This window comes from Oryctolagus cuniculus, chromosome 8, assembly GCF_051225735.1.
Source record: "Oryctolagus cuniculus isolate XC-2025 breed Fujian yellow rabbit chromosome 8, ASM5122573v1, whole genome shotgun sequence".
In the NCBI taxonomy this organism is placed as follows: Eukaryota; Metazoa; Chordata; class Mammalia; order Lagomorpha; family Leporidae; genus Oryctolagus; species Oryctolagus cuniculus.
Genome location: NC_142874.1, coordinates 17,964,265 through 17,989,582, shown reverse-complemented (window position 1 = coordinate 17,989,582; position 25,318 = coordinate 17,964,265). Strand labels below are relative to the sequence as shown.

The 25,318-nt window shown below is 37.4% G+C and overlaps 1 protein-coding gene across 1 annotated transcript in view; it reads right to left on the bottom strand.

The window, feature by feature from the left end:
* LOC108175429 (tolloid-like protein 1) overlaps positions 1-25,318 on the bottom strand; it is a 301,771-nt gene that overhangs the window by 126,005 nt on the left and 150,448 nt on the right. The window contains exons 2-4 of the mRNA XM_089303227.1: positions 5,925-6,035; positions 2,350-2,430; positions 401-553 (exon numbers count right to left, since the gene is read on the bottom strand). The gene's annotated coding sequence lies outside the window, so the exon portion shown is untranslated. The remainder of the gene's footprint in view (positions 1-400; positions 554-2,349; positions 2,431-5,924; positions 6,036-25,318) is intronic.

Below are 25,318 nucleotides of genomic sequence, written 5' to 3'. Positions count from 1 at the left end.
CCAAATCCTTGGGCCCCTGCACCCACGTGGGAGACCGTGAAGAAGGTCCTGGCTCCTGGCTTCGGATCGGCACAGCTCCAGCCATTGCTGCCAGCTTGGGAGTGAACCAGCGGATAGAAGACCTCTCTCTCTCTCTCTGTCTGCATCTGCCTCTCTTAACTTTGCCTTTTAAATAAATAAATAAATCTTAAAAAAAATGGAACTCTACACTCTTAGAGCACAAGGTTAAATTTATTTTTTTAATTCAAAAACATTTTAAACTAATAACCTAGGTTAACGGAGTGTTTTTACAAGTATGATTTCATACTCTGTTTTTGACGATATCCTACGAACATGCACACTTAATCTGTATGACAGCTTTTACTTCTCCATCAAAGTAAACATTCTGAGAATAACTTACCAGTGAAGTTGCCTCCAATAACGTAAGGAATAACACCTCCAGGCCAGATTCTCTCAGTTCTTGATGTGGCAGCTCTGGGAACTCGGTTTTTCTCATTTGGCCCTGAGAATTTTTGAGGTACTTTTCCCTTAACTGTGCTGTTTTGCTCCAAGCCTGCAATGACATTTAAAACATTCTGTGAAACAGACGTCCTGGGTCAGGGAACCGTTTACCTCTTAAAGGACAAAAGATGAAATGTCTTATTTACATATGTATATAAATCAAGGCACATTAAAGAAAAACTTGGGATATTACATGCTTGAGAGGAGCATTACAATGTAGAAATATCCACATCAAAACATTATTTATTGAGATCCCATCGATGAGTTTTGATGAATCTCCAGACAACAGCCTACACCAGACAAAACTTAGGTCATAGAAAAATTGTTGATGTTTGCTAACTTGGTAGTTCACTAACAATGTACAAACAGGTAATAAAATATATATTGCTACCCTGAATATCCTATGATACCCAAAACTAGCCTTACTCATGCTAAACTTCCAATATTTAAATCAGACTGCTATTTGTATGAAAGCCTAAAATTATGAATATTACATTTTATAGACAGTAAAATAACATCAAGATAGAGACAGTCTGGGTCCAGTTGGGACGAGGAACTCTGTCCATCTTAATCTCCTCCTCATCACGATTTAGAGGTCAACACAGGCTAACATAAAACACCGTCTAATCTGGAGCAGCTTTCACGGCTACAGGTTTCCTCTTTTCTTAATATTTATTTATCTGAGAAACAGAAAGTCAAAAAGGGACAGACACAGATAGATAGGTTGTCATCCACTAGGTGACTCCCCAAATGCTGCCAACAGCCAGAGCTGGATGAGCATCAAAGCTGGGAACCAGGAGCTCAGAACATGGGCAGCAAGGACACAAGTACTTGAGCCCTCATCCGCCTGGCCCCTCTCAAGATGTACATTAGCAGGAAGCTGGAATTGGAAGCTGGACTTGAACTCAGGCGCTCTGATATGGGAGGTGGCCATCTTAACAGCTGGGCTTAATGCCCACTCCCTATACTTACTTTTTTTTTACTTTCCTTAGTACCTTTCATAATATTTTTTACTGTTTTTGTTTTTCTTAAATTTGCTTGATTATTCTCTTTATTCAATTATTACTATTGGTAGAAAAGCTCTCCCACTGTGCTCGCTTCAGCAGCACATATACTAAAATTGATAAAGCTCTCCCACTAGTACACACATTAACATTACATACATTAAATGTCTCTAACACGTCTTCTTTTTTTTTTTCAATATTCTGGAGCAAAGCATCTTTGCTTGGGAAAATTAGTAACTTAAAGTATGTACTTCAAGTATTTAATGACCAACTTAAGGGATGTTCGGATGTGAGCTATGAGGAGAGGGCTTTTACATAAACTCTTAACTACAAATAGTGACTAATAAACACTATAAATACTAATCATGAAACCAGAAGGTAGTTTTCATGAATGTTTACATATATTTCTCCCAAAGATTCAAAACATTTTAAACTATTTTGCAACCTAATAAATTAGTTTGTTAACTTTTAAGTAGATTTTTTTCAAGACAAATATTCATGACTTTTAAAACATTTAATTGAGATTGAATCAGCTCCATGCTTTATATAAAAACTTTGGTGTGATGTCCAATTAACTGAAAATTAGTATCAACAATAAAATAAACAAACGCCAAATCAATTTTCACTTGGGAAAAGCCTGAAATAAGTTAAGGGAACATTTTGAAATTTCCTATATAATGAATGAGCCAACAGATATGAACCAACAGAACAAAAAAGAATAAAAGACCCTCAACACATATTCTTTGCATCATACTGCATACTGATTTCAATGAACTGAACTGCTATGAGTATAATATTTACTGTACATCAAGTCAAGCGTCTGCAACTTTAAACATTGATATACCAGAGCCGATTCTTCTGATCCTGTCTATAAGCTGGTAGAGGGCTCCTCGTTTCTTTGATACACCATGATCTCCAAGTCCACCTTAAAGAATCAAAGAAAACAATTAAGTTACATTTAGCGTACTTTTAGACTTATTGCAAATAATTAATGGTAATAGAGTACATTGATTATGCTTGAACATCTTTTTGCATGTGCTATTAAAGTATTAGAGTTATGAGTAGCCATAAATCTTTGTAGAGGGTAAAAATTCTATAGCAATAAATGAAGATAACTAAAAATAAGGTGGGGTAGCAGAATTCCGAGAGCAACGTAAATGACTTTATTTGGACATTAAGATAATTGAGTCATCTGTTGCTAATGTGAAATGTTTTTCTTCACTGTGACCTTGACATCACATGCTGTTATACAGAATGACAGCAAGGAGTTCTGTCCTACTTGACTGCATTCCAGCTCTTTCCCCAGTGCAAACTGAATATTTCCAGAGGCCAAATTAGCAAGTGGAAATAAGAACACTGGAAGAGAAAATATGCATCACCAAGTTTTGCTCCGAAGTTTTCACCAAAATTGAAAACTTTTAAAAAGCATATCTGTAAACCTTTTAAAAAATAGTTTCTCTCATCCATAAAAACCAATAATCTATCATTAGAAAAAAATCATAAGAATCCAAAAACAATGTTCACCTGCAAAATACATTCTGCTATGCAAAGTAATTTGAAAAATTTATAAAAATAGATGTGCACAATTTGGTTGTACAAAAAGAAGATAGAAATAAATAAATGTGTCTTCGTGCAATTTACCAGATAGAGACTAGAAAAAGTAGGTTCATATCATAAGTCAAACAGCATAACATTCAACACAAATCCAAGCTCCATAATTCTTAACTTGGGGTTTCCTAAAATGCAATATGCAATTTTATCACCTATTTCTTTAAGTTCTTAATCAATAAGCGAGAAATATTTGTCACTAGTAATGTCATTAGAACAAGTACAGATGAAATTCTATCACTATCACTAGAGTGTCTGGTGTATTCATGGAGTCTTTTCGGGCTAAGACAATGAAAGGCAGCCCAAAATCCACAGAGAAAGAAAACTTTTCAAACTTTAAGCTATTTCCTTCCAATATCTACTTTTCCTTTGAAATTAATGCTGAAACCTAATTTCCTATATTGGAGCTAAAAAATAATAATAACATCTATTTCCGTACAAGTCCTTTAAAGGAAAAATCACTTAAGTCCTTATAAGGTAAGTAAGTTAGAGTGCTTGTTCAGTGGCTAATAACCTGCTTAATTGTTTGCATTACTTGGTCACATTTCTGCTATGCATCTTCAGAAACATTTTTGAAATTTTTCACTGAACATTCTAGCAAGATGAGATAATACTTAAACATATCCATTCCTAAGCAGTTACAAGAAACATTTTTAACGTATGGCATCTATGTGTTTTAAATGACCATTATGTAGCAACCATTTGTGTTAGATGGGCCTGAAACAGATATAAATAGATTTAGGAGGGAACTAATCATGAGAAAAGAAAATGTCTTCATTAATATTATAGTAATTATAAAGAGTAATTACCAAATTGCAAAAAATATTGTTTCAAGAGCATCAGTGGCAAAAGTGTTTCTAGCAATATTTTTAGCAATTTTGAGTAATTCTATAGCAACTGAAATATAATTATGTGTAGGTAGTTCATTGAAATATAAAAGGAAGAAGAGTGGTTATTTCGTACATGTTCTAAAACATAATGAAAATGCAAAACAAATTTTTACTGAAAAGGCCATATATTTTGAAATTGAAAAATTCTGAGAAATGCAATAAAATCTGTACAGACAAATTAATATGAATAAAAAAGACATAGTAAGAAAAAATGCTATACTTGTACATTGTTTGAATTTCAAAACTTTCAAACACGTGTACCTTTCACACACATTTTTAGTAAATATTTTTACCATTAGGAGTATATGTTTTACTCTATAGATTTAAAACTACAGTATATTCCTCTAACTATTAAGATATCACTTTAACCTTAAAAATGATAAAATTAAATAATAGTATTAAAAATCTTAAATCACAGAAAATTAATGCCTGTAGAGACTGAAGCTAATAAAAAGTTTAATAAAAGTTGAACATACAATTTAAAATAAATCTAGAATTTTGCTTGAGTTGTATCATTGTTTTCCTGTCCCTATACAGTTGCCTCCATGTCAGTGTCAAGTGTAACATAGCAGAGACTCTGCCAATGGACATATTCTTCAGGAATTTAGAATGAGTGATTCCACTGCAAAATAAGACTTTCCCCCTACGTTGTGAGTGCTTCAGAAATGATGACCACTCTAAATAACAAAGGCACACCATTTTTAATATTGCTACTATTTTGAACAAATTTCTTAGGTTTCATCTTACATGTTTGTTACTTCAAATAATCGCCATAGATGTGACAGTAGCATTTTGATTACCTAGGATCTTCTTATTCTTCGACAGTGCATGCTAAACTACCTAATATTAAAGTGTTATATTTTATATAATTAATGTAAAAATGTTGCTTTATGCACACTTACACATGTATATGCACACACACACAGGGCATATATGATAAACTAATGAATCCAAGAATTGTACTATTCTGGTGGTCCTTGCATGTCCTATCAACTTTTCCATTTACTAAAAATTTGTAACAATAAAAAGTTACTGAAAGAGAAAATCAGGTAAACAGATATTGACAGTCTGTATCTGTCTGCTAGATACCCGAAACTATATATTTTACTATATATTTTACTCTCCATGGACAGAAAAAGAAAATAAAAATGGTAAAGGTGGACAGGGGAAATGCAATGAGATCAAAAAGCATTAAATCAAGTAAATTTGGAAGGTATAACCAAAACAAGAAACTTTAACCTTTCAATCTTTCTCCAAAATTTAACATGAATTAAAAAAAGAATTTTTTAATTAAATAAAAATATTTTAAAAATGAAAAGAAGAAAATCTTTTAAATATTTCAAGTCTCACATAGGCATAATTCAACATGTTCAAAACAACTGAAATTACATTCTGGAGTTTTCATAAACACTGAGTACACAGACATCAGTGTAGATATTGATGGAGTCTTCTCAACCAACAGCTATATAATTAAGAATAATTTACATTCTGCAACTGATATCCAGTTGGAAAGCAACATAATATCATGTTCAAGAGTATGAAATCTGGGCTTTCTCAGAATTGAACTCTGGGGCTGACTCAGGTACTTCCTGACTCTGACAACAAGAAATCATCTATCTGCTCACTTGTGAATCACGATAGTATCAGTACTTACCCTCCTGCGGTTGCTATGGGTACTCAAAGAGTTAAGATCTCCATATGGTCTAAGCCAGGTCTGTACAGTGTGAACACTACAACGTGTTGACTAAATTAACATGATGAAAAATATGAATATAATCTCAGTTTCGTAATATGTTTATTTGTGTGCAGGAAACCACAGGTGATCTTCGGAACATTGAAAATGACTCAGTGTAGCTACAAAATTTCAAAAAGTATATTTCATACAAAAGGAACACAAAGTAAATGAAAAAATCAACTGTACCTGTGGTATGTCCAAACTGTCCAAAAGGATTCTGTGTAAGATCAATCGTCCTATCTATTTGAAAGATATTTAAGTCTTCATCATCTAAGGCAATATCACCCCAAAATACAGCTAAAAAAGAAAAATCGAATTGAAATGTAAAATATTTCAGAGTGAAATCAGTGCAAATGAAACTAATTAGAAAACAATTCTATTCCTAAGGAAATATGGCCCAGAAAGAGACAGATATTTCACAAAGTAACTAGAACTTAATTTCCAGACTCATTACCAAGTAAGTATTAGGCAACTGTAGAAGAGCAAGACCCCCATATTTTTACTTTAATGTTTGTGGGGAGGAGAATAGTTTCTTTGAATGAGATCAGCGATTCATGGGCGTTCTAGGAAAAAAGAAATCATCAATCATGAGCTACTCTACAAATACCAATATGTGAACATCTGATGAGAGATCGCCATACTGTTTTCTATGATGGTTCCATTAATTTGCATTCCCACAAACATTATATAGAACTTTATATATAGAGAGAAGGCCCTTTTCTCCAAAATTTAAAGAAAGACAAATAGTAACGTTTTCTCCTATTTGTGGAAGTTAATATAGACAGAATATAAAAATTGTGTAGATGTTGTATTATTTGGCATGGAGTTATAAATACTGCTCACTGAATTATACCATGCACATGACAATAAACCTTTATTTCCCCACTGTATGATCACTGCCATAAATCCCACAGTTTGTGATAATACTATCCTGGCTTTCAAGAAACATAGTATTTATATATGTACGTATATAGTATCTACATACAAAGTGAATTTGGCAAAACGCTAAAAATCACTCAATCGTAAAATTAAAATAATAGTTTTTTCAAAGAAAAGAAAATCTGATGAGAATGCCTGCATTTTCTGTGGGTGCTTGTGGCCCTCAGCATGTCTTCAGCGACAGGTGGAAGGAGGTGCAGTAACAACTAATGCATGTGCTATGGTAATTTGAGAAAGCAAGGTGCAATCAAGACATGAGAATACTGTGCTTTTCCAGCCACTCATTCATTGTAGTTCACCCATAAATAATGCTCTTCCCTAAAGATGGCGTTGCCTCAGAATCTCCATCAACAACACATAGAACTATCAACAGCAATACTTAAGTCAACATGTATTTAGCCCACAACCAAGTGTCGGGCCTTTGGTCTCCAATGACAAACAAGGCATGGCCACATCATCAGGAATCCTAAAATCACTGCCCTAAAACGTGGAAAGACAGTTTGCTCTATGTTTATACCGGGTGTGTTTTGCTACTTAATAAAGCAAAGCTCTACCAATCATTTTGAAGTAATGGGAGAATTCATTTATAACTAATGTGTAAACTTGTCTCAAGATCAAAAATACACATTAGCCTACTTGTTCATTGAGTCCAGACAAGACCAACCAACCCCTTAGTGCTGCCAGATGAAAATGCAATAACTTTAGAAAACACACCAACCCCAAGACAGAAAATAAGTTAATCAAGAGATAACAAAATATTGACAAATTTCTAGAAAACTTGGAATATTTAGTTTTTGACACAGTTCTACAAATTTTCTTTTTTGTCCTTAACTTTCTTCCAGTCTTATTTTGTAAAGCCAAGAGGGAAAAGAGGAAAATGCAATAAAAATTTAGGAAGTGACATACTCGAGGCTATTCAAGTCACACTTTTACTAAATTAGCATTTTAGTATTTATGAATTTTTAGCACCATGAAACATTAGCTAACAAAATTAGCCAGCATGAAATGTAAACATTTGTCTTAAAAGCTATGCCATCCTTTATGCTTCTATCAAAGTTTTGTCATATAAAATTATTTACTCAGTTTATTTCCCTCACATAAAACTGGCATGAGGTAAGGAAGGGATTAGATTTACGCAGAAATCTAGAAGAAACCAGAATTTAGCTCAAAGTGTGTTGTCAGTTCAAGTAAGAGAAATCTGTATCAGAATTAGAATGCTCTCCTCAATCCTTTTCTCCTTTCTATTGTGAGCTTCCTACAGTGAAGATGTGCTTATCTTCATTGTCATAGAAACAAAGAGAAGAGTTTAGAGAATGCAATACTCAAAAGTTATTCTTGATACCTGAAATTGATTCCTGATTCTAATCAGTTCCATACACACGAAGCAAAAAGCTGGAATGTTTGGATGTCCCTAAAGCTAGACACCCCAAGAAACATGAGGGGTCTTCAAAAAGCTCATGGAAAATGTACTTTACAAAAAAAAATCTATACATGGATTTCAGATTTCTTTGCACCAAAATAAACTTACGTCCTAATTCCATTTTCTACAAACTTTCTGAAGTTCCCTAAAGCCAGCTTGCCTAAATCAATCATTTTGCCAATGCACGACTTGCTGGTTTTCATAAAAATGAATTTCATATTACCTGTCAAGATTTAAGGTAAATCCGAGTTTGCTAGTTATTTAAAACTGACATCATGTGTATTACCATGCAAAGAGTTGCGGCCAGTAACTGGCAGAGACCCAGCCCATCTCTTCCTTTCTCGGTGCAAGGGGTAACTGCAGAGAGAAAAACAGCATAGCAACCAGAGCCCACTGCTTAAAATGCAGACGGATTTAGCAGATCTGAAGAGCAGCCCCAGATCCTGCATTGTTAACTCCCAATTACAACAGATGATCATCATTGTCATCCTCTTTCGGAGCATGGATTTTTTTCTGCAAGAATGAACGTTCACTCTTCTCTGAATAAGCCGGTTGACTGGAAAACGGAGGCATCCAACCAAGCAGAATGTAGCTTGTCAGAACTGCATTTGATATAATAAAAGTAGCACCAGTGAAATAAAACTCCAATGTGTTTCAGATTTTTATTTCCTCCTAATGACTTTTCCCATGCAGTAGGATTCCTGTCTTGATGGATTATATAAAACACAGATCAGAAGTTCAAGTATAAATCACTTCACAGAAGCAAAAGCATTACTAGTGGGGAGAGGAAAAGGTACAAGGCTAGCTGATACTTAGAAGGAGATGAAACCATTCTGCAGTACATAAACGCATTTTATTTATTGCTTTTTTTAAAAAAAATTTTTTTTGGTAAACTAACAGCTTCACAATAGTTTGGCAGTTTTGCATATGACATAAACTGCTCTTGGAGAAAACCAAATATTTCTTTGAAAGTAAGCAACAATGATTGACCAAGGCAATTCATTTATGTGCAGATGTGATGTGCTGCAGACCATATATGTCACTAAACCTTGATATTATTAATAAAGAAAAAAGACATTTTAGTATTTCCAGTACATCTTATAGTTTAAAATGCATAATATTTTCTTTATGTGGCACATGGTTGAAAATCTCCTTAACTCACTTCTCCCTAATTCTAAGTGTCCTATTTCTGAAAGCCAAAATGTTTTACTTATGCATTGGTAAAGCACTGGACCAATGGACATTGTATATATAACAATGTGTGTTAATTGTACATAGAAAAATGTATGTTATGTATTTGACATTTAGGGAAAAAGTGGTATATGTGATTCTGAAGTCTTATTTAGAGTTTTTTTGGTTTTCCATTCTATTTGGTATTTTCTATTTATTTTACATCAAAAAACAAAAGTTATAGAGCAAAGTTTTAAAAGTATGAATTATCGTTCATTTGGTCCATTTAATACAGTGATTTGAGGTTAGTGAGATCAGAACTAAAAACAATATGGGAAATGGGTTCTAAAGGACAATTTCTAGGGAAATGTTCAAGTGCAATTAGAATATTTACTATCTGTTTGGAATTCTTCTTGGATTCCTATGGTCAAATGGGAGCCGAAGCTAACCAATAGGCCAAAATTAAATGTCAGAAAGAACAATTTTTAAACTTCACAGAAAACTGCAGGTTCTGTTTTTCTCCTAAAGGTCATTTGCCTTTAATGTACTAGAAAATTTTCAAAAGAATCAGAGACCAGGAAAGAGAGTGCTTTTATTACATTACCCAGTGTAGACATACTTCATGAAATAATAGACATTGAGAATAAGCCATGTTAAGACTATTATTCCTACACCCTAACTCTGAGAAGCCTTGAACTTCTAACTTCCTGAACCCCCAAGAACCTTTTGTCCTTCCATTCTGGAGCTGGTATCCAGGGATCAGCTTAAAGGAGGCTAAAGTCTGTGATTTAAAAAAAAAGTATGCAAGAAATATGGATGATTTTATAAACACTGACACCACATACTCTTCTGGGGAGAGGTCCATGGTACATTGTCAAAAGAGATCACACAAAGTAAATGTAATCACTTTTGCCAAAAGCAAATCCTTTCAGTCATCTTGGGAGAAAAAATTTGCATGCCAAATGCCCTCAGGAAAATGAAAATATGATTGAATTAACACTAAATATCTGATGTGTGGCTACCACTTGATAGCACAGGAAGAGAGAGTTTGCAGGCCTATCCAGCCTATCCAGAAATGCCCCTTCCCACAGTGTCCTGACTCTGTTTCCATCCATAATTGGCCAACACACTGGAATTCATAATGTTGCTTTTACTCATCTGTTTAATTTTGAAAATGCTGACCATGCCGGCGCCGTGGCTCACTAGGCTAATCCTCTACCTTGCGGTGCCGGCACACCGGGTTCTAGTCCCGGTCAGGGCACTGGATTCTGTCCCGGTTGCCCCTCTTCCAGGCCAGCTCTCTGCTGTGGCCAGGGAGTGCAGTGGAGGATGGCCCAAGTGCTTGGGTCCTGCACCCCAAGGGAGACCAGGAAAAGCACCTGGCTCCTGCCTTCTGATCAGCGAGGTGCGCCGGCCGCGGCAGCCATTGGAGGGTGAACCAATGGCAAAGGAAGACCTTTCTCTCTGTCTCTCTCTCTCACTGTCCACTCTGCCTGTCAAAAAAAAAAAAATGCTGACCACATAGGGAGCATAAGTGGGCCACCTGTACATTCTCAATGCCAAAGTGCCCGAAATAAATATGAGGGTACTTCAAAAAATTCATGGAAAATGAAATGCAACAATCCTCCTTATGTCTTCAATATATAAATATATATTTTGGTGCACAAAAATTGTGAATGAGAATACACTATGGATTGAGGTATAAGTTGTATGACACAAAAATGAAGCTAGGTGGGCTATATATTTGACAAATTTGCCTTAAAATCAAAATACTAGATATTTAACCATTCCAAATAATGAGTATTTCCAAATCCTTCAGTCTTCTAATCTAGCATGTTACTGCTGTATGCCTTTTGTTACCAACTAAAAGGAAGCTATCTTTCTTTTGAATTATAACATTGTACACTACTAAGTCCAGTTACAGGTAAAGTTCTGTTCTCATCACTTAGATGATCAGGAAGTACATGACTGAGCTAGGAGATCACTTATCTTGAAGTTTATGGGAATGGGAGAGAGAGCTCCAAGCTCCCATACCAGCCAAGAGGGTCTGCTCATTGTACTTGTTCTATAGAGTTCACACTTACTGCTTTCCCTGACACTGCCTTTGCCTACAGAGCTGGCATCCCATATGGGGAACCATCGAGTCCTGGCTGCTCCACTTCTGATCCAGCTACCTGCTAATGCACATGAGACATCAGTGGAAGAGGTCCCAAGCAGTTGGGCCTCTGCAGCCATGTGGGAGACCTGGAAGAAGTTCCTGGCTCCTGGCTTCGTCCTGGCCCAGCCCTGGCTGTTGCAGTCACTTGGAGAGTAAACCAGTGGATGGAAGATCTCTCTCTCTTTCTCTCTCTGTATTTCCGACTTTCAAATAAATAAATAAAATCTTAAATAGAAAAGAGAAAAAAAACTAAGGCCAACTACCCAACCCCATAGACATACATAGAAAAAAAGAAAAAAAAAGGGGATGGGGATAGCTGGAGACTCACTGCTCCTGAGCTCATTCCTATCCCATTCTGGGCCACTGTGATTTATTTATTTGTTCCCTTGGATAATGGTGCCTTAGGTCCCACTTTCTCCAGGATGCCAACTGCACAACATTATCTTATGAATGTTCACTTGCTTTTTTTGATATAGATATTCTAGTTTTGTATTTTTGACATTTTAATCTAAGGCTCTCATTCCTGCACTGTGTTCTCAAGTGCATGAGGCAATCTCAGGGATAAGTCAGCAGCAGCTCCAGGTCTGCACAGCAGGAAAACCTTTTGTTGCTTTTATCACCATGGAGAGCAACTATCTGGAGTGCGAAGCTACTGAACTACCTTAGTTTGCCTAGTAGAGCTGGCTTTTTTGCCAGTTTTGTCTTGAAACCCCCTCCACCTTAAAAATGGTTCACAGGTGATGAAGTGTTAATTGGGTTTCCCCATGACTTGATCTCCTCTTCCCAGAAGATTGAAAATTAGTCTAATCAGGACAAGGCAGTGCAGAGAAGTTAAGAGAGGCTGAGCCAGGTGAAAGGGCCAGAGAGGAAGCCATGGTTAGGGTTGCCTGATCCTAGGACACGGGTCTTTTGCTTCATATAACAGATCCATCCCTCACCAGATTAGGCCAGGCCCACTATGAACAACAAGGTGTGTGTGCGTGAGTGGGTGTGTGTGTATGTGTACACATGTAAAAATATGAGCTGTAAAAAAATGTGAGTGTGTAAAAATTGTGAGCTGGTAAGGATGAGTTTGAAGACCAATCCCCCTGTACCCATCATGTGATGTCCCGAGATAGAATCATGAAGCAGGTGCCAGCTGTGGCACAGCGGTTGGTTAACACCCTGGCCTGAAGCACCGGCATCCCATATGAGTGCCAGTTCGAGACCTGGCTGCTCCACTTGCAATCCAGCTCTCTGCTATGGCCTGGGAAAGCAGTAGAAGATGGCTCAAGTCCTTGGGCCCCTGCACCCACATGGAAGACCCAGAAGAAGCTCCTGGCTCCTGGCTTTGGATCGGCCCAGCTCTGGCCATTGTGGCCAACTGGGGAGTGAACCATTGCATGGAAGACTTCTCTCTCTCTCTCTCTCTCTCTGCCTCTCCTTTCTGTGTAACTCTGACTTTCAAATAGATAAATAAATCTTTAAAAAAAATCATGAAGCAAGGATTAAAAATCCTTAACCTTCCCAAAGTCTTGGCTTCCAGGGAGACCTATAAGTGAGAGCCTCAGGGGTATGCAGAGCCAGTGACCTGCCCTGTGACAGTAGTGATTACTATTGCCATGGTAACTGAACAATTAAAAAGGTGGTTTGTTTACATGCTGAGAGATCATGCAAACCTATCTCGCTGTGCTGAAACATGACAAATGCAACAGAACGCACTGGGTGATGTGTGTCTGGTCCTAGGTTCCTGTCTCCCCCAAGTGCTGTCCCTCCTTTAGTTACTCTAGTTGTCTGAACTTTGTAGGACTTCACTGAGTCTCTATGTTGGTGATTGCTAGGTGGCCTAGTTTGTGTATATATAACATGTTGGCCTTTCTCCATGTTCTTTTGGGGTTTTATTGTTTATAAACTTCCTTTTGTATTGAGAGAAAGACAGCCAGAGCACCAAAGCATCTCTGGCAGAAGGTTCTGCACCAGGCAAAAGGATCTGGATCATTAAGTTCTAGGGCCCTCTTCTTGAAGTGGGGATCTGAAACCATCTTCTCTTGTGTTCCCCTTCCCTTATCCTATTTTAGATTTTCTGTCCTCAAAATTTGACTCCTACCCTTCCCACTTCACCATTCCTCCATCCATAAAAAGAAACCAACACATCCATACATAAGCATTTAATTCTTGGGGTGTCTCCACAACTCTAAAGGATTCATGCAAAAAAAAAAAAAAAACCCTGAAAAATAGGAAACCTCTATCCCTTGTCCCCAACCTCCAGAGTCAAAATCATTTCTTGATGTAATTCACACCAAAAATTAATTTATCCATGCTTATGGATGGATCAAACCTTCCTAATTTGTATCCTAAAGAAGAGGAGCTACTAGGGAACTTCTGTGTAAAAAGTGGGGTTTGGAGACCAGGAAGAAGATTATGATTGTATTTCCAAGTTACTCAAGGACTTCTTGCAGGTGTAAGAAACTTACGTCAACGTGGCCACAAGATTGTTTGATAGGAGACGGACAAATGTAACTCTATGTTTACTGCTAGAAACCAAAGATTTGTGTGAATTCTTGAATTTATGGAGAGGGGCAGTAAGAAAGCTTGTGTCTTCTTTGTCATGAATCTCTTCCACTCACTGCTGAGTTGCTGAAGACGAAGTCGCACTGGGGTGTGCTTATTTGAAGACTGATTTATGCTATACTGGGTGCTTCTTTTCCCATTTTCTAATCACTCTGTAATACATATGCTGGCTGTCCCCATCCTTTCTCCTTCCCTGGAAAAATACAATGAATAAACCAAGACTTATGGGTTAAGAAAAGACAACATAGGTCAAAAGGTAATATTCAGTTATCATAAGCCAGATGGGGGCAATTATTGTTACGCATGGTAAGGCTGTAGTCCCATACAGGAACTGTAACCTTCAGAAAATTATGAGATAGTTTACAGAACAAGGTTTCTAGGGAACAAAATGGATGGGCATCTAACCAAGGGCATCATTCAGCATACACAATCAAAAGATATGAAGACTGGATAAGCAAAAGTGGTTACTCATTACCCTCAACAAATTATATTCCTCAGCTTCATGATATGAGCTAGTTTTCTAACCTGGAATCTATATGCTGAGGAAGGAACAGAATTATAAGAGCAGCAACCTTGAAGCATCATGAAAAGAATACAAGACAGTGAATCTGCAGTCCTTTCACCGAGAGCCCTACACCCACACCCTTTGATAACCACACGCAGACATTTTAGGGGTTGTCAGAAAGAGGGTCATTGGCAATGACACTGGGGAACCCAAGAGCTTTCCTGGGTCTCCTGTTAGAGTGGAACTGTGGAGCAACTAAGAAATGGAGTCTTGGCCCAAGTTTGACTCATCGCATATTCCACCTCTGACGGAACATGAGAGGAAGATGCCCATTAAAAGTGAATCAGGGCTGGCACCATAGGTCAATAGGCTAATCTTCCACCTGTGGCGCCGGCACACCGGGTTCTAGTCCCGGTCGGGGCGCCGGATTCTGTCCCAGTTGCTCCTCTTCCAGGCCAGCTCTCTGCTGTGGCCAGGGAGTGCAGTGGAGGATGGCCCACGTGCTTGGGCCCTGCACCCCATGGGAGACCAGGAGAAGCACCTGGCTCCTGCCTTCGGATCAGCGCGGTGCACCGGCCACAGCGCGCCGGCCGCAGCGGCCATTGGGGGGTGAAACAGCGGAAAAGGAAGACCTTTATGTCTCTCTCTCACTGTCCACTCTGCCTGTCTAAATAAATAAATAAATAAAAATTTAAAAAAAGTGAATCAGAAAGAGAACATTAACAAATTCTTGAAGAGTGAATGTTTGTTAGGATCAGAAAAGCTGGGGAGCTGCATCACTCCCAGTGACCCACTGGAGATCCGAGCTTCTCAAATTACATGGCTCTGGATCTCTGGATTCAGAGAGCTTCGTTCACGGAAGTTAGTCGTTCTACCAGAAGACATGGCAAGAATGCCACTGACATGCAAGCTAAGGTCGTTACCCATGAACTTCAGGTGCGTTGTGCCGAGGGACCAACAGGACTCAGCACTGACTGTGAATGCAAAAGTTACGGGCTATGATGGTTATGGTCAAGGAGGTGGGAGTAGGGGGCAGCACTAAGTAAGCCATGTGGATCAGCCGAGGGGACTCCAATACTGCCCACAGAGAGTATGTCCTTGGACAGATAAATCCCTCAAGAGTTGTCATTCCTGTTTCATATGGTAGACATTAGCTCTCCAACAAACCAAATCAACTGTATGTATATTATGTATTTTTCAAATCAGAATAATTATAATCATGTAAATCATAGAACATTACATTTTTAAGAAGCACATTTTGGAACAAGAAATCTAAGTGAAATAGTAAAGGTAATATTCCTAGAGTCATGTCATATGTGGTTAAAAGAATATCAACTTTTTGGCTCTTGGCTTCTCTCTCTCTCACCTCCTCTCACTCCTCTCCCTCGCTCTCTTCCCTGCGCTCTCTGCTCTCCTCTCCTCTCTCCCTCTCATCTCTTTTCTCTCTGCTCTCTCTCTTCTCTCCTCACTAGCTCCTCTCCTCTCTGTCTCTCTCTTATACTCTCCTTGTCTTTTGCCCTCTTCACCCCTTCCCTCCAGTCTGCTGGGTTTTCCCCAATAAACCCTTTCCCTTAAAAAATTTTTAGATGATAACATTCTTATGAAACCTGTGAAAAAAAAATTTTAAACCCAATCTTCTACAACTTTTACTTTGTGAGGAGAAAGTAAGACTTGGGCATGGGAAATAATATTATCTAACGCAGCTTGGATATCTTAAATAATTCACTGCCTAAGAACAGTATGTTTGGCCACATTCTAGTTCAAGATCATACTGGATTTCCATGGGATCATTTCCAAAATGAGTATGAATGTGTACGTTTGAACTTCTTCTTTCATACAGTTAGAAATTAAAGCAAGGAAGATTCCTTAAGGAAACAACACTGTTACAGTTTTTTTACAGCATGTTACTTATAAATTGAGCATCTTTAGACACAAATGTAGAGAATCACAAATATCTAATTATAAATATTAATCAGCAAAGACTAAGCCTTTAAAATTTTTAAACAATGTGATACTCCCATATGTTTAGTTTTGCCTTGCTTTCCTATACTTTGAGAGTCTCATCCAAGAAGTCATCACCTACACCATTTTCTTGTAATGTTTCCCCTACATTTTCTCCTAGCAATTTCATAGTCTCAGATCTCAAATTTACGTCTTTGACGTATCTTTGGTTTTTGTATGTGGTGAGAGGTAGGATTCTAATTTCATTGCTCTACATACTTACATCCAGTTTTTGCTAGCACCATTTACGGAAACAACTATCCTTTCTCCAGTGTCTGTTCTGGGCATTTATCTCAAAAAACAATTGGTTGTGTGTATGTAGTTAATTTCTGGATTCTCTATTTTATTCCATTTACTTATGTGCTGATTTATATACCAGTACTACACTGTTTTAATTATGATAGCTTTTGTGGTATAATTTGACATCAGGCATTGATTATGATTCCTGTAGCCTGACTTTTTTGCTCAGTATTAGTTTAGCTGTTCTGGGATCTTGCAATTCCATATGAATTTCAGAATTATTTTTCTAATTCTGTTAAAAATGTCATTGATATTTTAATAGGGATTGTACTTAATCTGTAGATTGTTTTGGGTAGTAGTACAGATATTTTAATGACAGTAATTCTTCCAATCCAAAAGGAAGAAATGTTTTTCTATTTTTTTTGAATTCTTGATTATTTCTTTCATCAATGTCTCATAATTTTAATTACAGTGATCTTTCATTTCTTTGGTTAAATTTATTCCTAAATATTTGAATTTTGTGGTTATTATGAATGGCATTTCGTTCTTGATTTCTCTTTCTGCAAGTTCATCACTGATGTATAAAAATGCTGCTGTTGAAATCAATTCCAAGATGGTAGAATAGGGAGGGAGCTTACTGCTCTAGTCTAGGGGAAGATAGTTAAAAAAAAAAAAAGTGGAGAAAGTGCAATCTCGGGGAAGAGTTAGAGAGAAAAGTGCAGAGGAAACTCCATGCAATTAGAGGGACACTGTGGATCTATGTGGACGATGTAGACCCACACAACTCAGGACCCCAGCAGCTGAGAGCTCAGCACCAGCGTTGGAGAGTGAAGTGAGACCAGACTGCAGCAGCCCACGCCACTGGCGATAAAGCTGCGAGAAGAGCCTGGTGTGAGTCTTGTTTGGAGCCCTGCGGGAGACAGGGTACCTGTCAATCTAGAAGAGAAAAAGGGAGAGGGGCAAGTTTCTTTGTCCCCAACAACCCAGCACCGGCATCCTGTAGCTAGCTGACAGTGGGAAGGCACCATTTTAGACATACATAACAGCTGTGCCAGCTCATGCCTGTGCCCCCAGCAACCAGCTGAGAGGAGACACCTGAGTCTGCCTGGAAGCACTGACAGGGCACTGGGTGCTCATGAGTGTGGGAGCCTTATGTGTTGGGCCTGTGAAAACACTGGCTGTGTGAGAGGGTGCAGGGCATGGCTGGGCCTTTGGGCGCTCACGATGGGCAGTTCCACACACTTGAGGCTCCCTGATTTCCTGATGAGGATCATTGCTGTGGGATTCATGCTCACACAATGGGAAACTCATGGATTCTTTGAGTGGTTCTTGTGGCAGTGTGGATAAATATTATACCCAGTGGGGCTAGCGCCCAGGCATTGTTCTCCTTAAAGGAGAGGAAATGAGCATGAGACTACACCAAAAGAGCTGACCATATATATCTCCCATATGATAAAAACGAGAGAGATTTACCACACCTAACTTGGTGTCACTTTGGACGTTCCCCTCAACCGGGAGTACTGAACAGAGCCCCCTGGTTATACCCAGCACATGTCCCTGGGTATTCACTAAAAAAGAGCACACTCCAGTAAACCACTGAGGCATAGTCCAAAGATAAAAGCCATCACAGGGGAAAAACAAGTATCTCCACAAATGCCTAGAAATAAACACAGCAATTCAAGAAACAAGAAAAAGGAAGAGAACATGACATCCCCAAAGGAACGCAACACTTCAATACTAGAATGTGAAGATGAAGCGACTGAAGAAATACAGAAACAGAATTCAAAAAATTGAACGTAAGATTGCTTAGATTTAATCAGAAGTAAACCCCTGAATTAAAGAAATCTGTAATGACTAGATAGAAAAATTTTCCCATGAAATTGAGATTTTAAAGAGAAATCAAAATGAAATATTGGAAATGAAGAATTTAATAGAGCAAATAAAAAATGTGGCAAAAAACCCTAATAATTAACTCAGTAAGGCAGAAGAAAGACTATCTGAGCCAGAAGACAAATCTCTGGAAATTTTACAGTCAGAAAAATTAGAAAAAGGAAAAACAGTGTTGGAGATTTATGAGATACTATCAATGACCCAACATACGGCTATTATGAGTTCCTGAAGGCTTTCAAAGAGAGAATAGATTAGAAGACCTTGTAAGTGAAATAATTACAGAAAACTTCCTTAATTTGTAAAAAGAAAGAGATGTCCAAGTACAGGAGGCACATAGAACTTCCAACAGACATGATCAGAAAAGATCTTCACCATGACACATTATAGTCAAAAAAAAGATTCTAAAATGTGCACCAAAAGCAGTTTACAGATTCAATGTGATACCAATTAGTATACCAAGGGCATTCTTCTCAGATACAGAAAAAGTGATGCAGAAATTCATATGGCAACACAGGTGACCCCAAACAGCAAAAGCAATCTTATACAACAAAACAAAGCTGGAGGTATCACAATACCAGATTTTAAGTCATACTACAGGCAGTTATAATCAAAACACCCTGACACTGATGTAAAAACAGACTTGTAGACCAATAGAACAGATTAGCAATCTCCAGAAATCAACTCACATATCTACAACCAACTTATTTTGACAAAGGTGCTAAAACCAATCTCTGGAGCAAGGGCAGTCTCTTCAACAAATGGTGCTGGGAAAACTAGTTTTCCACATGCAGAAGTATAAAACAAGATGTCCACCTTACACCTTACACAAAAATCTACCCAAAATGGACAAAATATCTAAACCTTTGACCTGATACCTTCAAATTATGAGAAAACATTTGGGTAACCTTGCAAGACATTGGCCTAGGCAAAGAATTCTTGGAGACTCCAGAGGCACAAGCAATCAAAGCCAAAATTGACATATTGCTTTTACATTAAATTGAGAAGCTTCTGCACTACAAATGAAACACTCAGCAAAGTGAAGATACAACCGACATAATGGGAGAATTTGCAAACTAAGCAACTGATAAAGGATTAATAAACAGAATATACAGAGCTGCAGAAACAACATGCAAACAAACAACCCAGTTAAGAAATGGGCAAAGGACTTGAATAGGCATTTTTAAAAAGAGGAAATCCAAATGGCCAATAGATGCATGAAAAAATGCTCAGGATCACTAGCCATCGGGAAAATGTAATTCACAACCATAATGAGGTTTCATTTAGAATGGCTTTGATACAGAAGTCAACAAACAATAAATGCTGGCAATGACATGAGGAAAAAGGTACCCTAATACATTGTTGAAATATAAATTGGCACAGCCATTATAGAATACAGTATAAAGAAACCTCAGAATTCTAAATATGACCTATCATATGACCCAGCCATTCCACTCCTGGGGATTTACACATCAGAAATGAAATCAGCATGGAAAGACTTATCTGTACCCCCATGTTTCTTGCAGAACAATTCACAATAGTAAAGATATGGAACCAACACAAATTTCCATCAACTGAAGACTGAATACAGAAATTATGGATATCTATATTGTGGAATACTATATAATGGTAAAAAATGAAATCTTGCCATTTGCCAACAAAAATTGATGAAACTAGAAAACACTGTACTTAGTGAAATAAGCCAGCCCCCAAAGGGCAAATAACATATGTTCTCCTTGATCTGTTGTAACTAATAGAGCACCTAAAAGGTAATCTGTAGAAGTGAAATTGACATTTTGAGATGGCAATGACTTCGAACAGCCCTTATCTCAACTATTGAGTAAGTTTTTTTTCATACTATTTGTTGAACTCTTTACTTAGTATAGAGTTAATCTTATGTATATAAAGTTAGTTGAGAATAGATCTTATAAAAAATAAGAATTAGAATAGGAGAGGAAGGAGGAAGAAGGGTGGGAGTGTGGGTGGGAGTGTGAGTATGGTGGGAAGACTCATTATGTTCCTAAAGTTGTGTTTATGAAGTACATTAAGTTTGTATGCCTTAAATAAAAGGTTTCTGGGAACAACAAACAAAAAATGCTACTGTTTCTGTATGCTTATTTTGTAAGCTGTGACTAGACTGGTTTATCAGTTCTAAGAGCTTTTTGGTGGAGTGTTTAGGTTTTTCCATGCACAACATCATGTCATCTGTGAAGATGGGTATTTTTACTTCCTGCCTTACAACTTTGATGCCCTTTATTTCGTTCTCCTCCTGAATTGCTCTTCTAATATTTCCAAAACACAGAAGCTTCTGCACAGCAAAGAAAACAATCAATAAAGTGAAGAGGCATTTGGCAGAATGGGAGAAAATATTTGCATTCTTCTTGTCCAACAATGGATTAATATCCATAATATATGAACAACTCAGAAAAAAACTCAACAACAAGAAAGTAACCAGTCCAGTTAGGAAATAGGTAAATAATCTTAATAGTTCTAAAAAGAATAACAAATTGTGAACAAATATGCTAAAAAATGCTCAATATCACTAGTGGAATTAAAATCAACTAGATATCACGTCGTTCCTGTGAGAATGACTATTAACAAAAAGACAACAACAAATGCTGGCAAGGATGTGGAGTAAGGGGAAGACTTATCTGCTATTGGTGCAAATATAAATTAGTGTGGAAGATGGTATGTTGAGCTGTCTAAAAAACTAGAATTGGACATATGATCCAGTAATTCCACTACTGGGTATATACCCAAAAGACAAGAACTCATTTTATCAAAGAGATGCCTACTCCACATTTATGGCAGCACTGTTCACAACAGCCTAAAATATTGAGTCAACCTTGGTATCTATCATCAGATGAATACATAAGGAAAATGAGGTGTGTGTAAATAAATGCACAACAGAATATTCAGCTTCGACAAAGAATTAAATGCTATCACGTTCCACAAAATGGTTAGAACCGAAAGACATCTGAGTGAAATAAGCCAGACATGGAAAGACAAATTCTGTATGTTCTACATTACATATGGGAGCTAATTTTTTATAGAGTTAGAGAGTGAAGGAGACAGGCAGAGAGAAAGGTCTTCCTTCCGTTGTTTCACCCCCCAAATGGCCACTATGGCTGGAGCTACGCTGATCCAAAACCAGGAGCCAGGTGCCTCCTCCTGGTCTCCCATGCCAGTGCAGGCACCCAAGCACTTGGGCCATCCTCCACCGCCTTCCCGGGCCATAGCAGAGAACTGGACTGGAAGAGGAGCAACCGGGACTAGAACCAGCACCCATATGGGATGCCGGCACCACAGGCAGAGGATTAACCAAGTGAGCCACCGGCCTGGGAGCTATTTTTTTTTTTTTAAAAAAAGAGAGAAATGTTCATGTATATCAGTTTTGTTGCAAATACACCATTTTTTCAAACTTTTGTTTTAAATCTATGTCAAACAAACTCATAGGACTTGTATACTACCATAATTTTTATGACTTTGTGACTATATTAAAATGTATTTTATATGAGTGATAAAGTTTTACATTTGATGGCCTTAGAACACTCATTAAAAGTTCAGTGTTTACATCTTACAAAATAATGAAACTTGCTCTTAATCCTTCTTGGTTTATGTATTTAATCCTAATTAATTCCCTTGGAGCTACAAAGGATGAAAATCTGTGTGGGAACTGTACTTTCCTATAAAATTATACATATAACATCACATCCTAGAGTCTATCTAGGAATAACAACTGCTCACAAATTAATATAACTATGTGCCTTAGTATTAATGTACAAACAAGATTTTTCAAAGGGTCAATGTTTTTCCACATTACGATATGAAAAATTCCAGTCAAGTAGAGTGATTAACAATTCTGAATGTGTGTGCTCTTGCTTATTTTCATGACATCAAGAATGTCACACATCCCTGAAAAGTAGAAAAAAGCAGACCCTGAGTAATTTTTTAGGTAATCCCTAAAATAACAATAACAACAACAACACAATCAATTTATACCATTTTGCTATTGTGACTTATAATCTATTGAGAACAGAGAGAGAAAAATTTCAATATATTGTTTTCAAAACTTGGGTTAGAAATGCTGGAATTGTTGACTGTGAAGTCCACCTGAAATATTCAACATGAATGAAGCATTTAAAATTATCTGTGTATGTGTGTGAGTTTTTATGTATGAAAGTACTTCAAAATGCTCATGGAAAAAGAGAATTAGAAGTAAGTTACTTGGGCATAAAAAAAATTGAACTCCATGTGTATTTGTTCATGACATAGTTTTCATGAACTTTCTAAAGATCACTCATATGCATGGATTTCAACATTGTGTTGCCTCAGATAAGCTTATATTTTAATTCTATTTCCTCCAACCTTTGTGAGGTAGTCTCATACAAATACATATGATGTTATGCACTCTGATGTCAACAAATAAAAGTACTAGAGAACCCCGATGTTAATTATGCAGGGTCATGAACTCTTTCTAAGTGAATATCCACAGAAACATGTAGCGGTCAGATGATGTATGCAACGGTAATGCAGACTAATTATCTATTTCAATACAATTAAAAAGAAACACAATGGAAACGACTAGTGATATCTGGCCAACCAACAAGGCCCAAATTAGGAATATTTAACTGGACTCAGACTTTCTGGACTAGAATGCGATGTAATATTGGCAAGACAAAATATCCAAGTTCAAAGAAAAAGGCCCATGGTTATCAGAAATCTCATAAACTATTGGAAATGAATCAGAAAAAAAGTAATAGGACTTAATATACCTAGAGATATAAACTTAAGTGAGAAAGCAGTTCTCAAAATATGTTTTGAGTTTTACTAAACACAAAACATTTCAATGTGTAATTTTATTTTGCCAAGCTCAAAACATTTCCAGGTTTCCCAATGCTTAACACACACACACATATGTATTCTTTCTTTTCACCACCCAGGCAGCAATGAAAGTAGCTTTTCCAAACCACAAGAGGCATTTCTCTGACCTGTGGTATCACAGTTCTCTACGGAGGTCATCATAACTATTGGAACAATAACATGGCACTAGGAACTCTGCTTTTTTTTAAATGAGTTACTACAACAATTCTGATCTCATGGATTGAAAAAAAAATGACATGATGGTAGAAAACATGATTGAAATATTTTTCCTTACAAGACACTGACAAAACAAAATTCATCATCTTCCCCCTTTAGGCCATGAATAAGGCTGAGCTGACTTGGATTTTTCTTTGAGAAGGAGCCAATACCTCCATATTCATTTTAATATTCATGTATCTAATAAAACAAGCTTGACAAAAATGGTTCTGAGCTACAACGGGATAAGAGCTGAATCTGAAACTTATAATACTCCCCTATGCAGCAGTGAAATAGCACCATTTTTTTCTTTAGTCATTTGCTTGATTGATGTCTCTAGGCAGAGAACTCATGAGTTAGCAACTGGGAATAAGAGTTCCAAATCGGAACTGGGCAGAGAAAAAGTGTCCTTTGATGGCCTTTGGCCTAGAAACAACTTGTGCACCATCACAAGAACACCAGTCCTGTAGGGATACAACATAGTGATTACTAACATCATACTTCCTCACAAGTAGTCAAGCTTATTGAAGAAACTTTGTTGTATGCTTCTTGTTTGGAACTTCTGTGTTGTTTTTTTAAAAAATGATATGTAAAAATACATTAATTTTTTTTCCTTTGACTAAAGACAAGCAAAGTATTCAGACAGCTCTTCCCTGATGTTTACAACTTAGAGTAGGGTGCAAAAAAAAAAAATGCTCAGTGTGTACATAACTACTCCGTGAGGTTGTTCTACACTTTTTACAGATAAGATTACTAAAGTCCAGTGATGCAAAGAAACCCATCTCAGGTAGAAAGGGTGGAACGCTAATCCAGGCATTTTATCACTATGTTATTTTAACTCCCCAATAAACCTGAAACAGAAATCAACCTAATTATGACCAGATAAAATTTATTTCCTTCCCTGTAATATCTCATATCAGCTTTGTGATTGCTCTATCCCTTGCTTAAAGTGAATCATCGAGTTGGGTTGCCTCTCCTCTACACACCCCTGGTAACTTTTCTGTCTTTTCTAACCCTCCTGTCAACACTTGCCAGGCTCTCATCACCTCGTAGCTGAACTAATTAGTAGCTCGCATATTGGCCTCCATGTGCCACTCCACCAAATTAATCTTCCTAAAACATTTTTAACATGAACACTTGGCACAACATGCTCCATAAATGTGTCCATCTTCCCTGGCACTATTTCTCCAAGTGTGAGCTTTGGATCATATGTATTAGAACTCATTGGGAGACAGAAAAAACTGGATATCTGAGCCTAACCTCCAATCCATTGGAACACATGCTGTGAAGATAGCACCCGTAAATCTCCATGATAACCAGCCCACTGGGTGATCCTCATGGATCCCGTGGGGACAGCCCTCCGCACCTTAAAGTCAGGCTACCTCTCTGGCTCCACTCTTATCCACCACCCAGAGTCTCATGAACAAAGGTTTAGTTCTGCCCTTTGTCTTCATTCAGGTCGTTTGTGGTAAGATCCCTCTCCTCTCACCCTTGTACCTTGAAATCTCAAATACATGTTACTCTGCCCCTCAAAAAACCGTGGTGCTTCTTAGTACTCTGGGTAAATAAACATCCCTCATCAAATTATTGGATGCTGGCGACCTTCATGTACTTCAAGATCCAAACATATG